Source organism: Molossus molossus, unplaced genomic scaffold, assembly GCF_014108415.1.
Source record: "Molossus molossus isolate mMolMol1 unplaced genomic scaffold, mMolMol1.p scaffold_m16_p_10, whole genome shotgun sequence".
Taxonomy (NCBI): domain Eukaryota; kingdom Metazoa; phylum Chordata; class Mammalia; order Chiroptera; family Molossidae; genus Molossus; species Molossus molossus.
Window position 1 is genome coordinate 10044968 of NW_023425345.1, and position 14891 is coordinate 10059858.

The following is a 14891-nucleotide window of genomic DNA, read 5'->3' on the forward strand; positions in this document are numbered from 1 at the left end:
TACAGAGAACAGACAGGTTGTTTCTGGGTTGTGAGGTGGGGGTGGGTGAAAAGGGTGAAGGTGGTCAAAAGGTTCAAACTTCCAGTTATAAGATAACTAAGTCCTGGGAAGCCATGCCCAGCACAGTGACTATAGTTAACAACACTGTGTTGTATGTTGGGAAGTTGCTAAGACAGTAGATCTGAAAAGTTTTCATCATGAGAAACAAAATGTAACTATGTGAGGAGATGGATGTTACTAGACTTATTGTGATGATCATTTCACAATGTGTATATATGTCAAGTCACTATTGTACACCTAAAGCTGATACAGTGTAATATGTCAATTTTATCTTGATTTAAAATTTATAAAAAGAGAAACACCAATCAGAGAGAATATATGTACCCTCATGTTTGTAGCAACACTATTTACAATAGCTAAGATCTGGAAACAGCCCAAATGTCCATCAGTAGACAAATGGATAAAAAGGCTGTGGTACATATACACAATGGAGTACTATGCAGCTGTAAGAAAGATCTCTTATCCTTTGAAACGGTATGGAGGGACCTGGAAAGTATTATCCTAAGCGAAACAAGCCAAACAGAGAAAGACAAGTATCATATGATCTCACTTATTTGTGGAATATAATGAACATAACAGTTTAAGGAATGTGGTAGTCCCAGAGATATGGAAGTGGGGTACAGACTGACAATCCCCAGAGGAAGGGGTGGTGGGGGAGAGATAAACCACAGAACTTATATGCATGTATGCATGAACAATGGACATGGACAACAAAGCTGGGGACAGGGGGGGGGGGGGAATCAGTGGGGGGGGGGAAGAAACACCTGTAACAAAAATAAATAAATTAAAAAAAAGAAATTAAATTAAATAAAATTTATAAAAAGAAATAGAAGGCAACATGAGCAGGTTTTGATGACTGAATGGATGTCGGGGTAACTGAATGTGGTCTACGATGATTCTAAATTCCCGATGTGGGTGACTGGTGTGGAAAACTGGGCAAGGCAGTGGGTGAACTGGGACATATCCAGTTTGAATTTCCTGAGGAACACACCCAAGTGACTGGTTCTGCAGACAGTTAGATATGGAAGTCTGAGATTCAGGGGTAGGGTCAAGACTGGAAATAGATACATGAGCATGTCATTTTGTCCCTTGGGGCTCTATAAGTCAAGTCTGATTTACTTTTCATGTGGTCCTTTAAATACTTGAGGACAGCTGACATCCTTCAACCCCGTCCCTCTGAGCTACCTGGAGGCTAAGCAGCTTTGGCTCCTCCCATCACTGCTCACCTGGGGGACAGTCAAGCCTTGTGGTTGAAAGCCTGGCTACTCAAAGCGTGGTCTGTGCACCAGCAGCATCACCTGGGAGCTGCGGGAAATGTAGAATCTCGAACTCACCCAAGATCTACTGAATCAGAGTTTGCACTGTAACAGGCTCCTCCCCCTAGGCCCCCACCCGCATGATTCATGCGCACCACGGGTTTAAAGTACAGGCAGACTGGATCCATACTGCCAGGCTTTGTACTCTGGCCCTGCCTGATATGTATTAGCTGTGTGTGGGCAGGTTATTTAACCTCTCTGTGTCTCAGTTTCTTTTTCTATCAAATGGGGATAATTTTAGGACTTATTCTATAGGGATATTATAAAGGCGTAAATAAAACACTCCAGGTAAAGCACTTTATACAGCCAGGCACTAAGTCAGCGTGAGCTTATTAACGATGACAGGACTTCAGCTTCCTTACTGCACTAACCAGCCTTCTCTGAATCACCTCCAACTTGTCTATGCTTCTTTTACAGTAGCTCACTCAGGGCTGACCACGACGACTGACTGTGGTCTGACCAGCCCTGAGTAAGTAAACTAGACTAGTTCATTCTAGATGCTCACTTTTACACCATAGAATGGAGTCAACAGCCTATGAGCCTAAGAATTGAGCTAGGGGCTCAGACTTCCTGCATTCGAATCTTGTACCTGTAATGTAGCAGCCAGGTGTCCTTACAGGAGCCATTTAACCTCTCTGCACTCATCTCCTCATCGATAAAAATGAGATGATAATAGTAGTACCTACCTCATAGGTCATTTTGAAATTTGCATGACTTAAAGCACTAGCATAGGGCTTGGAGCACATGGAGTATCCATTAAATGCGACAGTCAGCAAAGTCTCCACATACTGCACCTCAAAATAATGATGTTCCAGAAAGGGTAAGGGTTGTGCCCAAGCCACACCAGCTAGAGAGGGGGTTGGAGACCGGCTCAGACCAGGCCCCTGGACTCAGGTCTGTGCCCCCTCCCTGCAGGTACATCACAGGCTCCGTCGGTGGGATTGTCACCGTGCCCTGCTCAACCTGCCCAGCTGAGTAGGGTAGGCCTGCCCTTTCCGTGCTCAGCATCGAATCTAGCTGCCTACACGTGGGGTGTGAGGGAGAAGGGAGTCCCCCCACCCCCGCCCCGTCTATACTCACAGAAGCTTTTTTGGTTTGTTTCCCAAGGAGTTAATTGGGCAGACCAGGGGACAGGGAGGCCCTGCATCTAAAGGAAGGTGTTGGGCCTCTTGGTGGTGAAGCCAGGCTTGTGTTGGCGAAGGACCCGGCGGGGCAGCAGGAACTTGCTCTGGGAGTTCCAGTCAGTGGCCCTTCGTGGCCGAGATCTCCTTCCTCCACCTTCATGATCTAGATTGAGTAGGTGCGGGCACGGAGCCAGGTCCCCATGTCTTGGTAGCACTGGGTGACAGCACCTGGATGGGTGGTCAGGTCCCGGGACTCCCAGTCATGTTGCAGGTGCCACTGCAGGGTCGTGGCACAGCCAGATGCCACAGTTCTTCACTCCAGCGAGGGTTTCCCCAGCAGCTGGCCAAAGCAGAGAGTGTCCCCTGCAATTTCCTCGTCTTCTTCGGTTGACACACAAAGAACCAGAAGCAGGACTTGGCAACGGCATGGTCGTGTGCAGAGAAGTGCATGTGGCAGAGGGGAGGCTGTGGCACCTGGGGGTGGGCAGGCAGCTGGCAGAGGCCAGGGGTGGGGAACATCTGGGCGCTGCCGTATAAGGCCTGAGAAGTCAATACCAGCTACATTACACCCTCACTAACTCAGCCTGACCACATGCAGCAGGCTAATTTTTAAATGGATAATTTTGTACGGCCCTCAAATGATGTTATGAATATCCAAATGGCCTTTGGCAGAAAAAAGGTTCTCTACCCCACTCACAGAAACGTAATGTCTTTGGATTCTGCTTCAGGTCAGTAATGAATTCTGCAATTATAACGTAAATGCAAAGTTAATTTCAGTGAGCAATAATTTTGACTTTTTCCCCCTCCCGATTGCCTTAAGTCTTGAAAAATGTTGACGGCAGGGATTTTTGCCCAGGAACCTGGTGCTGAACGTATTCATTTCTTCACCTTCTCCTGTAAGCGTCAGCAAAGTAATCGTCATCTCTTTTTGGCCTGGTGGGGGGCCGGGGTTTTGTTGTGTGGTTTCGTTGTGTGACTCGTCACCAGAAGCAGGGTGCCATGCCAGGGGCAGTGGGACAGCCACGAGTGAGTGTGACAAGAGGGCTGAGGGTATCACGTTCTGGAGAGATCAGAGTTGTCATTCCCCACTCACAAATCAGATTCAGTAGGAGAGTGGAGGTTCTAGGAGCCAGCATTTGTTTTTTCTTTTAATCCTCACCCAAGGATATTTTTACATTAATCTTCAGATAGAGCTGGAGGGAGAGAGGGAGAGAAACATCATCGACGTGAGAGAGACACATCGATTGGTTGACACTTGCACAACCCCAACTGAGGCTGGGGATGAACCGCAACCGAGGTACATGCCCTTGGCCGGAATCGAACCCGGGAATCTTTGGTCCACGGGCGACGCTCTTACCGCTGAGCCACACCGGCCAGGCCAGGAGCTGGCATTTGGATAAGCACCCCAGGTGGTTCTCACGAAGACATGTATTCTAAGAAAAACTGCAGTGTTTTGTAGACTCGGAGAATAGTCTTTGGAGTTAGATGAGGTTCCATTTCCTTATGAGAGCTTAACTTCCCTCAGCTTTGGTTTCCCTTAGCACGGGCCCCTCATTGAAGCCACCCACGGAGTTGTCGCAGGGACTAACTGAGATAAAGCATACAAAACACACACTTTGTGCCTCCATAGTCTGTGAGCTCAGTAAAGTAAACTCACTCCTCTTGAAAAAGCACAGATGTTGTAATCCAACAGATCTGGTCTCAAATCCCGTTCAACCGTTTACAAATCGCCTGACCTCGGTTTCCCCTACGATAAAACAATGGGTTGGACACAGTCCTCTACCATGCCATTGTAAGGATGGAGACAACATGAATCAAAAGCTTAACACAACACCTGGTCTAACCATCAGCGTCACCCCTCAAATGCTGGCTGTCCTCCTTCCAGGCACGCGACAGAACCCTACCATCCCAGTTTAAAGTTAGGTGTGACCGTGTGACTTGCTTTGGCTAATGGGATGTGAGGAGCACTCATACGGCCCTTCTGGGAAGACGTTTTAAGAGACGGTGTGCGATCTACCACATCCCCTCGCTCTGCTGGGAGGGCTGTGGGACCACCGGTCATGATGGAACCTCTGTCAGTCTAGATCCTGAGTCTATGCGGAGCAGAGGCTGCCTGAGGACCCCAATGGATGCGTACAATGAGCAAGGGAAAAAAATTGTATTTTGTTAAGCCACCAAGATTTTGAGGTCATTTGTTAATGCAGCATAACCCAGTCCATCCTGCCTAATACATCTGGTATATAGTAACCTCTCAAATTATTACCAGCTGTGATTATGATAATCTTTATTCATCAGTGGCTTATAGCTCATGTACAGCAGAAGCAAGGCTTAAGAAAATGAAATATTAAATAATAATCTTTTACCGCCTGTGAGAAATGAAAAATGAGAGAAAATTTTCCAAACAGTGTATATTTTGGAAGGAAGGCAGTGAAGAGAAAGAGATTGTGACCTATGATAATTAAGAAAGATCTGGTTTTATAAAATGCAAATTTACTGAGACTTTAATTTTTGTTCTATCTAAAGTAAAAAGAAATGTAATTCCTGATGTGTCTTGTCATATAACCTAGACCTTGAGTTCTTGGGAAGACTCTTGAATTAAAAATTTAAGCAATTATAGCAACCAGGGCCTCCCAGAGTATTACCTGTTCCTATTAAAGCTCAATTTCCAAAACAGATGTCTTCCATTTGGGCTTTTCGTTAAAGGGAAAAAAAGAAAGGAAGGAAGGAAAGTGAATGGCTATGAGATAAATTGGTGTTTTGTCCTTTCTTACTAATGGCATTTCCCCCTGGTGTGATGCGCTCTGGGCTCTTGTCTGCTATCCTAGGATCCAAGAAGGCCCAGGCAGTAGGATCTCATGAGAAGGCTGCAGAGGGGGAAGCTGGGACAGGGGCCACCGCTTCCAGCAGCAGATGTCAGCATGAGACACCAATCGACCAGTGAGAGCAGCCAGAGCCCGGAGCTGAAGTAGGTCTGTGAGTGGCGGGAGGACACTGAGCATGTGCAGAGACCTCTCCCGGGTCAGCACGAGGCTGCCTCAGCTCCCTCTTGCACCCAGATGCCATCCTAGGAAGGGGGGGGGGGAGGAGGGAAAACACCCACGACAGAAGTTTGAGCTCCTAATTGATGATGAAGTAAACTGAAAGAGAATTTCCCCGGACAATGAGAACTCCAGGGTAAGATGAGATGAGTTTTAGAAAACTAAAATACTGTGTCACACCTGAATAAATTAGATTCTCCTTTACATTTACTGATAATCATATGCAGTGAAATTACAATAATTATACGGTACCCACATCTGAACAAGTATGAGAACAAGTAACCCATCAGCCATGTGGTTCCTTTCATGCAAGATGCTAAAATAGCATTCACCCATTCAGTAGTTCTCACATTTAAAGCATGCATCAGAATCATCTGGAAGGGGAGTTAGAATAGTAATTACCGGGCCTACACCCAGAGCTTCTGATTCAGTGGATTTGGGGTGGGGGCCTAGAACAAGTTCTCAGGTGATGCCGATGCTGCTGGTCCAGGGAACACACTTTGAGAACCACCGCAATAATTCATCTAAGTGTGGTGTTCAGCTAGGTCTTCCTCTCTGTGATTTCTCCAGTTGACATTAAATACTGGCAGGTGACAGCCTATCTAACGTAGCCGCAACTATTGCGGAATCCTTGTCGTCATCATCATCTTCATTTTCTTCATCTCCGCCATCGCCATCACTGACACTAGTGTTGACCAGGAGCCAAGGGCTGTGCTCAGTGCTCTGTTCAGCGGATCTCATTCAACCCTCACAAATACCTTTCCTTTCACTCACCGGGTGAAGGAACTAAGTTTCGAGAAGTCAAGGAACGTATCCCAAGCTACAGAGTCCCCAAGTGGCACACCTGAGTCTCAAACTGGGCAGCCTGACCCAGCGCCCAATTTCTGTCACTCCAAACGATGCCCTTTATAATGGGTTAGTTGAGGGGGCTACAGAATCTCAGAAGTGCTCAAACAAAACCCAAACTCTTTCAGTTGTCCTTAAGCCGCCTTAGACCCTGGTGCCTTTCCAGGGATGTTTCTCCATAGTTTCTGCCCTGCCTCCATTTCGCTTCCTTGTAAGCTCTTTCCTCCTCTTGCCCCGTTGGTGTGGCTCAGTGGATTGAGTGTCGTCCCATGGACTGAGAGGTCCTGGTTCGATTCCCAGTCAGGGCACATGCCCAGGTCGTGGGCTCCATCCCCAGTAGGGTGCGTGCAGGAGGCAGACGATAGATATTCTCTCTTATTGATGTTTCTATCTCTCTCTCCCTCTCTCTCTAAAAAAAAAATCAATAATAATAATAATTAAAAAAACATATGAAGCTCTTTCCTCCTCCATCGCCCACCCCAATGCTTGTATTCACTTCCTATCAAAGAGTTTAGCTCTCTCTGCTTTCTCGTCACGTTCTCAACCATCCCCAGTGGGGGGGGGGGGGGTGGAAGGCCACACAGGAAGAAGTGTTGCTTGCGCACCTCATTAAACTGAATTTTGCTAAGCAAAAAGCCACCCCTCTGGAGAAAAATTGCATCCCTTTCTGTGCGCAGAAGTGGCTGTCAGCAACTGTTTTAAATAGTGTTTATTTCTGTTTGATATGCACAGTTTATAAAACTCACTTCGTGTGTTGGCTCCAAAGGGTATTTATCACAGTCCCCCTCATGCCAGCCCCCGGACTGCTGAGTTTTGAACTACCCGGTCCACGTGGCACATGGCCACAGTAGTGTGAGCCCACCTCCGACCCAGACTTCAACTTGCAAAGAATTCGTCAGAGGCATGAATCACATGAGCCCGCTGCTAAAAACGTGCTCCCTAGGTTTGCGCCGAGGGAACTGCTAATCTGGGTGTGACACGCAGCAGGACAGTCGCCTTCCCAGTCCATCTGAGCAAAAGGCTTGTGTGTTCTTGTTCCCAAGCCTGACTCAGCTCTGCTTCCTGGGAACAAGAGGGGGAAACCTGAATGGAAACCCCGAGGCTCCTCCCTTCTCCTCCCCTGGGGTCAAGGGCACATTCTAGCTGGGCCCAACTCAGCACAGTGTGGGGAGGTACCTTCCCAAGAATCAGCTGGATTGTCCCACGGAGGCTGGGGGAGAGGGGGAAGCAAGGAGGGTAGGGGTGGAGGGAGAGGAAGATAGGAGCTGGGACAGCATAGCCACAGGCTGGCCATGGTGGTCATTGGTTAATTCTGGGCTTCCAAGTAGAGCCTTTTGCACCCTCTAAGACAGAGCTGATCAATAGGCACTTGCTCGTATCTCATTCATACCCTCTCATTCTTTTATGCACATTCTCTCTTTCCTACTTTCATGATCATCAAAGAAATACATGCTCACTGGGAAAAACAAAAAATAAAAACAAAGAACATAAATAAAGAAATCAAGATCCCTCCATCCCAAAGTAATCACTGCTAGCAATTGTATGTATAAGCTTCCTGATGTTTTTCTCATACCTAAACGTATCATTTAACAATTAAAATTGCATCACACTGTATGTACTGTTTCACAACCGGCTGTGCTTTCTCTACTTCGTAATAAATTGTGGATCTCTTTGCACGCCAATCGATACACATCTACCTCATCATTCCTGGTGCTACATTATATGGCAGACTGTTATAATTTATTTAAAGTCCCTCTTGTTAAACTCAGTGCTGGACTAGAGTCCCCTCCCCTCCCCCACCACACCCACCAGCAAACTAACATATAGCAATTTTCTCCCCACATCTGTTCCCAGTTCTCAGCCCACCTCCTTGCGCTGGGGCTCTGAGGTCTTTCTCCTGCATCTCCCCATCTCCTTACAAGCTCCTTGCAGGTTGGACCATGACCTCTCGACATCTGAAGTTCCTGCAGCCTACACATCCACATGGCCAGTGACTGGCAGATGGATGGAGGACAGACTGACAGCCACCCCGGGGAAGGAAGAGTGTTTGCTCTCACATCACGCCTCTCCCCATGGAGAGCTCTCCCCGCTGTGCTGTATCCGCCCTCCTCCCTCACACACATTCCAGCGCATTGTCTCAGCCTCACTCCTGCTCCTGTTCGCCTTAAGCCCCCTTCTGCCGACACACGTTCCAGAATTCATCCTCTTCTTCTTTACCCTCTTTCTCTTCTCTTCCTCTCCTCTGTGCAGTGCACACACCCGTGTCCCACCCACACGCCTTGTGTGCCCCGCCCCACACCCCCTCACAATCCCGGCTCTGTTGCTTACCGGCTCTGTGACCTTGAACAGATCATTTCCAGAGTCTGTTTCTCTGCCCACAAAATAGGGAAATGCTCCAGGCACACCTCAGGGACATTGCAGGTTCGGTTCCAGACCACCACAGTAAAGCGCGTACCACCAGAGAGCGGTCATACAGTCTTCTTGCTGGTGGAGGACCTTGCTTCCAGTCTGTTAAAAACAAACAAACAAACAAACAAAAAAACAACCAACAGCTGTGAAGCGCAATAAAGTGAAACGCAGTAAAACAAGCTATGTCTGTATCTGTTTTAGGTCATTGTGAAGACCAGAGGTCAAGACGGTAAAGTGCCTGGGTGCTCAATAAATGGTACTTGTCATTATTGTTCAAAACTCATCACCAGGAGAGCCGATTCAAGGACTCAAGTGTCGGGACTCCAAGGAAAACAAGGGGTTTTCTATTTTTGTTTGTGGGGCCATAGCTCTGGCTTTGGGGCTGTCAGCATTCCTAAGCATTGCCCAGTGTGAAAGGAAAGGCAGTTAGCAAAGTGATTAAAAGCTCAATGGGGCCTGGAAAAGGCAGTATTGTGATACAAAGGGGTGACTTTCGGGACTGGGCTCAGGTGTCCTTTCTTTTTGGTCCTAGAATAAAGAAGAATGGCACCTAGTCGGCACTGTACAACGTGTAGCTGATCAAGTCTCCCCCTCGGCCTTGACTGCCTGCAAACTGGAAGCCAAACGTGTGGCTTACATCTAACAACATGGATGAGTGAATGAATGACTAGAATCATGGAGGAGGGTCTTAGAAACCACGTAAAAGTCAATTCAGGTTGTTTTCTCTGCAATATCATTAGCAGATGGTCAGTCCAATGGCCTGATCCTGATTTTGCAGTAATTGGAAGCTCACCACCTGATACGATAACCCAATTCAGCTTTAGTATAGAATATCGTGGCTTATAGAGTTGATATCTGTTTCCTTATGAGGTAATATTAATAACAAGAGGAGGCAATATTTTTTATTAAAAAGGCAACAGAAGGAAAGTAAAAGTATAAGAGCAAAATGAAATACTGTTAGTTATTATTCTCATATTACCTCCAAGTGATCTCTTTAATATTTTCTAAATACTCACGATCTATCTGTGTTTGTGATTCCACCAGAACTCAATTCAAGATTTAACTTACTCTGTTTTGTCATAAAAAGTGAGGTGTGCATCAAGAAAGTGAGGAGACAACCCACAGAATGGGTGAAATTTTTTGCAAATCATACATCTGATAAGGGATTTGTATCTAGAATATATAAAGAACTTTACAATTTAATAATAAAAAAGATGAGTCAATAGCCCACTCTAAAATGGATTAAGGAACTGAATAGACATTTCTCCAAAGAAGATTTACAAATGGCCAATCTGCACAGGAAAAGATGCTCAATATCATTAACCACAGAAAAATGCAAATTAAAACTACAATGAGCCCGGCCGGTGTGGCTAAGTGGTTGAACGTCAACCCATGCACCAAGAGGTCGCCAGTTTGATTTCCGGTCAGGGCACAAGCCCAGGTTGCAGGCCTAATCTCCAGTGGGGGGCATGCAAGAGGCAACCCATCAATGTTCTCTCTCATCGATGTTTCTATCTCTCTCTCTTCCTCCCCTTTCCTCTCTCTCCAAAAAAAAAAAAAAATCAATAAAGAAAAAAATGAAAAAATAAAACTACAATGAGATACCACTTTACACCCACTAGGATGGCTATAATAACACAGACAAATAATAACAGGTGTTGACAAGTAGGTAGAGAAGCCTCATATACTACTGAGGAGATGTAAAATGGTACCACTGTGTTAAAAACAACCTGCACTTCCTCAAAAGGTTAGAAATAAAGTTATTGGACGAGCCAGCAATTCTACTCCTCAGCATGTACCCAAGAAAAATAAAAATATATGTACACACACACCCCCAAAAACCTTGTACACAATGTTCATAGTGGAATTATTCATAACAGTGGGAACAACCTGAATGTCCATCAGCTGATGGATAAATAAAATGAGGTATGTTTATATAATGGAATGTTATTCGGCAATATAAAGGAATGATGTATCAAAACATACTACAACATGAAATGACCTTGCAAATGGAAACTAAGGGTGGGGGGGGGAAGCTAGTCACAACAGACCACATAATGTATGCTTCCGTTTATGTGAAATGTCCAGAACAGGCAAATACAGAGAGCAGATAAGTGGTTGCCTAGAGCTTGGGGTGGGGGATAGACAGAGACAGAGTGTTGGGGAAAACCAGAAGTAACTATTAATGGTTACAAATTTCTTTTTGGGGTGATGAAAATATAAAGTGGACTTTTTAGTATACTTTGTGAGTGTACTGAGAACCACTGAATTATACAGTTTAAACACGCAAACTATATGTGATATGCGAATTATATCACAAGAGTAATGTTATTTTAAAGATGAGGTGCAGGTGCTGTATCAATCAGTGCTCAGCCTACTGTTGATAGTTTAAGCAGAAAAGGAATCTATTAAGGCTACCAGGAATCTCATGGACTCCAGGAGGGTGAGGATGTCAGTCTCCAAACCATGCCTTGGGAACTCCTCTAGTGAAGCCACCACTCACCACAGACTCTATAGCTGTCACTGGTGAGGTTTGGAACTTGTGTCAATTTCCCCTCGCTGCTACTTGCCAAGATCTGGACATCCTGGTCGCCAGGGCTTACACTGAGCTTCCTCGTGATGCTCTCTTCAGAAGAGAAGTCTAGAGGGAGGCCGCCTGATTGGTTGAGCGTAGGTCACATGTCTGCACCTAAGCTGCTGAAGACCCTGGAGAGTGAGTTCTGGTTTCTGTCTTAAGGGGCAGGTTGTATAATGTTCTTGAGAAATACTTCAGTCCAAGGAAGGGTGTTTCTTTTTACTCCCCTCTCCTGCTTTCACTTGGATGGGGTAAGTTTTCTTCTGCCGGTTTAAAGGTTATGTAGTCTATTTTTGTTAGGATGGTTGCGCTAACTTCAGACCCTTTTGTAGGTTTCTTTTTACAGTGATGTGCTGCAGACTTGTGCACATCTGTTCTCACTCTGCCTTCATTGGTCTCACCTGAGGAGCCGGAGTCTGTCGTGATGGAGCACTTACAGCTTAGAAATTGTCAAATGCTACATATCACGGCTCCTCCTTCCCCAGAAGCGGTTGTTAAATGTTTACTAGCACACCACCGTCTTTATCCCTTTGATATCTAAATTGTCACTGCAACACGTCAAGTATTTCAGCTCAATCCTGCCTAATGTGGGATCCATGGACCTGTGCTGGCCTTCAAAGTGTTTATCATCAGTCTGCAATAAATACAGAAATTTAGAGTAATTTATAGCAATTTGGAATTGCTGTGACACCCAAATGCATTATACATATATTTTTTAATATTTCACAAAAGCATCAATCTAGGACGGATTGAAATTTTAAAAGCTGGCGCATCGTCACAGGTGGTTCGAGAAGTACTGCTGTAGCCCACTCTCATTGTTCTTTGTTCTATATCGCTCCCCTCCCACAACAGGTATTGAGAGTGTCTTCCCAGGTATTAAGTCTCGTTATCTAGTTATAGAACCTTTTTCATCAGCTTCTCACCTCGTGGCCTTTAAACATTGATTCTGATGTATCTGCCCAGGTCCCACTGTTCTGGCTTCTTGGCAGCCTCCTCTCTCAACTGAGAGGTTAAAAAGAAGTACCAGAGTTAAAAACGAACCAAAAAATTCACATCGATTACAAAATATCTCTCTTCTCTTCCCCTTCCCCACATATAAAACCAAAAAGGATACACGCAGACTTGTAACAATGGTTATCTTTGGGTGATGAGACCAAGAGTAGAAGTTGTGTTCTTTTGCATATCTGAATTTCTATATTTTCTATAATGAGTGTGCATTATGAGAGGAAAAAGCAGTCCATGCCCTGTTTCCTGAGTTTCACGGACTTTCCATGGATTTTCCTTCCCATTCCCTTGTTTCCTTAGAGGAGGTGCTGAATGAACTTCAGCAATGCCTACGTCATTCCTGGAAATTCTTAGGACATTGTCCTAGAAATGTCGCCTGACTCTCAGATATCACATCCGTATCAGAACTGGTGTGCAACACTAGCTGTCAGACAAAGTTGTGGCTAACCCCACTCCTTCAATTTCCTGTCAAACCCCGCGGTTCCTGCATTTATTGGGACATTATTCTAAACTTGATTTTCTGTAATAACATGACTGATATTCCTCAAGAAGGGTATGATACGTGCATTAAAGCCTGAGTTCTCCAGAGATCATTCTGGGCTTATTCCAGGTGTCTTGAACACAGTATTCTTGGGAATTATCTTGGTGTGTGGTCGAAGTATTGCAGGAGAGTGATACATGCCTTGCATTTCTATAGAAATTTTTATGTCCAAGGGATTTTAACACAGATAATATCATCTCATTCTGTTCTCAAGGAAGATCCTTGAAGTAATAGTAATTAGGAAAATTTAAATTAAACCCATAGTACAGTAAGATTTTGCCTATAAATTATGATAGATTTATTTAATGCTATTTTCCAATCCTGAAAAACTTATAAGGAAACTGGCATTCTCATATAGTACCGACAGGGGCATAAATTGGTATCATCTTTCTGAAGGGCAATTTATCTCTCTGTATCAAAATTATTAAAAATGCATGAACAAGAGGAACTTCTGGCCAGGGCAGAGAGAAGAGGCAAGGAAACCCCCCCCCCCAAAAAAACAATAAAACGGAACAAAATTATTAAAGAATGATCATTTCAGAGGTCTGGAAATTGACCAAAAGCAAACAGGAAATTGAAAACTATTCATGAAAAAACTGCGGGACTTTGGGCAGGATCAGAAGTCTGTGGCATTGTCTCTCTCTCTCTCTCTCTCTCTCTCTCTCTTTCTCTCTCGTAGATATTATTATCCCTATCATTTGGAATAATACAAGTTTGGAAAGAAAACTGAGTCACGGGCTAAGGGACAAAGTTACATTCTCTCTCCATGTTGGAAATGGGAAGACAAGAACTGAGCGTCAGAAAGGTTGAAGTATGGCAAAATCGCACAGCCAGAGAGATGCAGAACCAGAATTTAAACTTTTCATGAGAAGTGATCATTGTTACAATGTCGAATCCAGACTCTTCTATATTGTCTGCGTGCTGACCTTCTTTGGAAGTGGGGAAATAATAGCTGTTGGCACGAATGGATTTATTTTAGTGCCAGTAGCCAGTAGCACAGGTTAAAAGAGATGGTATATCCCTTCCCACAGCTTGTCCAGTAGGTGTTTGGCCTACTTTCTCTCCTCCTGGAGTTTGGTTCTTTAAAAAGGTAATTTTCTTTCTTTCCGATTTAGGCCTTCATTTGGATTTGAGTAAGTGTGAGCCACAATGCTCAGCTCATGCAAAGGGCTTAATACAAATGGGTCAAGTGGATTTGTTGCTGGATTTAAGGCAAAACCAGCAATGTTAAGCATAAATGTAGAAGCACATTCCTTCTAAGCACTGAAGTACTTGTTTGAGTATATCCACCTTATATTGCCTTTGAGGAAACAGGCACTAGAAACATGTCCACACACATTGTGAGCACCCAGCAGAAGTTATAACAGGTAGTAGGTGTTTATGAATCTAGGGTTGTTTTTATAGCTGCCAAACCTAGAACACTCAGCAATAATAATACCAGCTTTTATGCCAGGCATTGGTCTTAGTGCTTTCTATGCAGAATCTTAGGAAATCCTCTTTTGCATAATCCCACGAGGAAGGTACCACTTTTATCCCCTTTTTATAGATGAAGAAACTGAGGCTTAGACACAACAATGACACACCCAGCTGCCATGGCCAGCACTTGGCATTGCTAGAAGTCAAAGTTAGATCTGTTGAAATCTTGAGTTGAGTTGTAGACTCTATCTGTTGGACTCTAAAATGCCCACTCTGAGAATCCCGGTCATAGGTATCCTTGCCTCTTTGAAAGTTAACTACATCCTCTAGGTATATTCTCAGAATGTCCCCAAAGGCCTCTAAAGTAATGACAAATACTACATTTGTTTACGGTACTGATTTCACTAAAGTCTCTAAGCATGAAGAAGGTAACCGCCTACTGAAGTTAAAAGATTTAACTGACTGGTAAGGATTAGAACCAGAGATATTTAAGTCTATTAGTTCATTCAGCTTGGATTTTCAGATAGCTAGGGAGGTGACAGGCTTCTTCCTAAGCCCAGG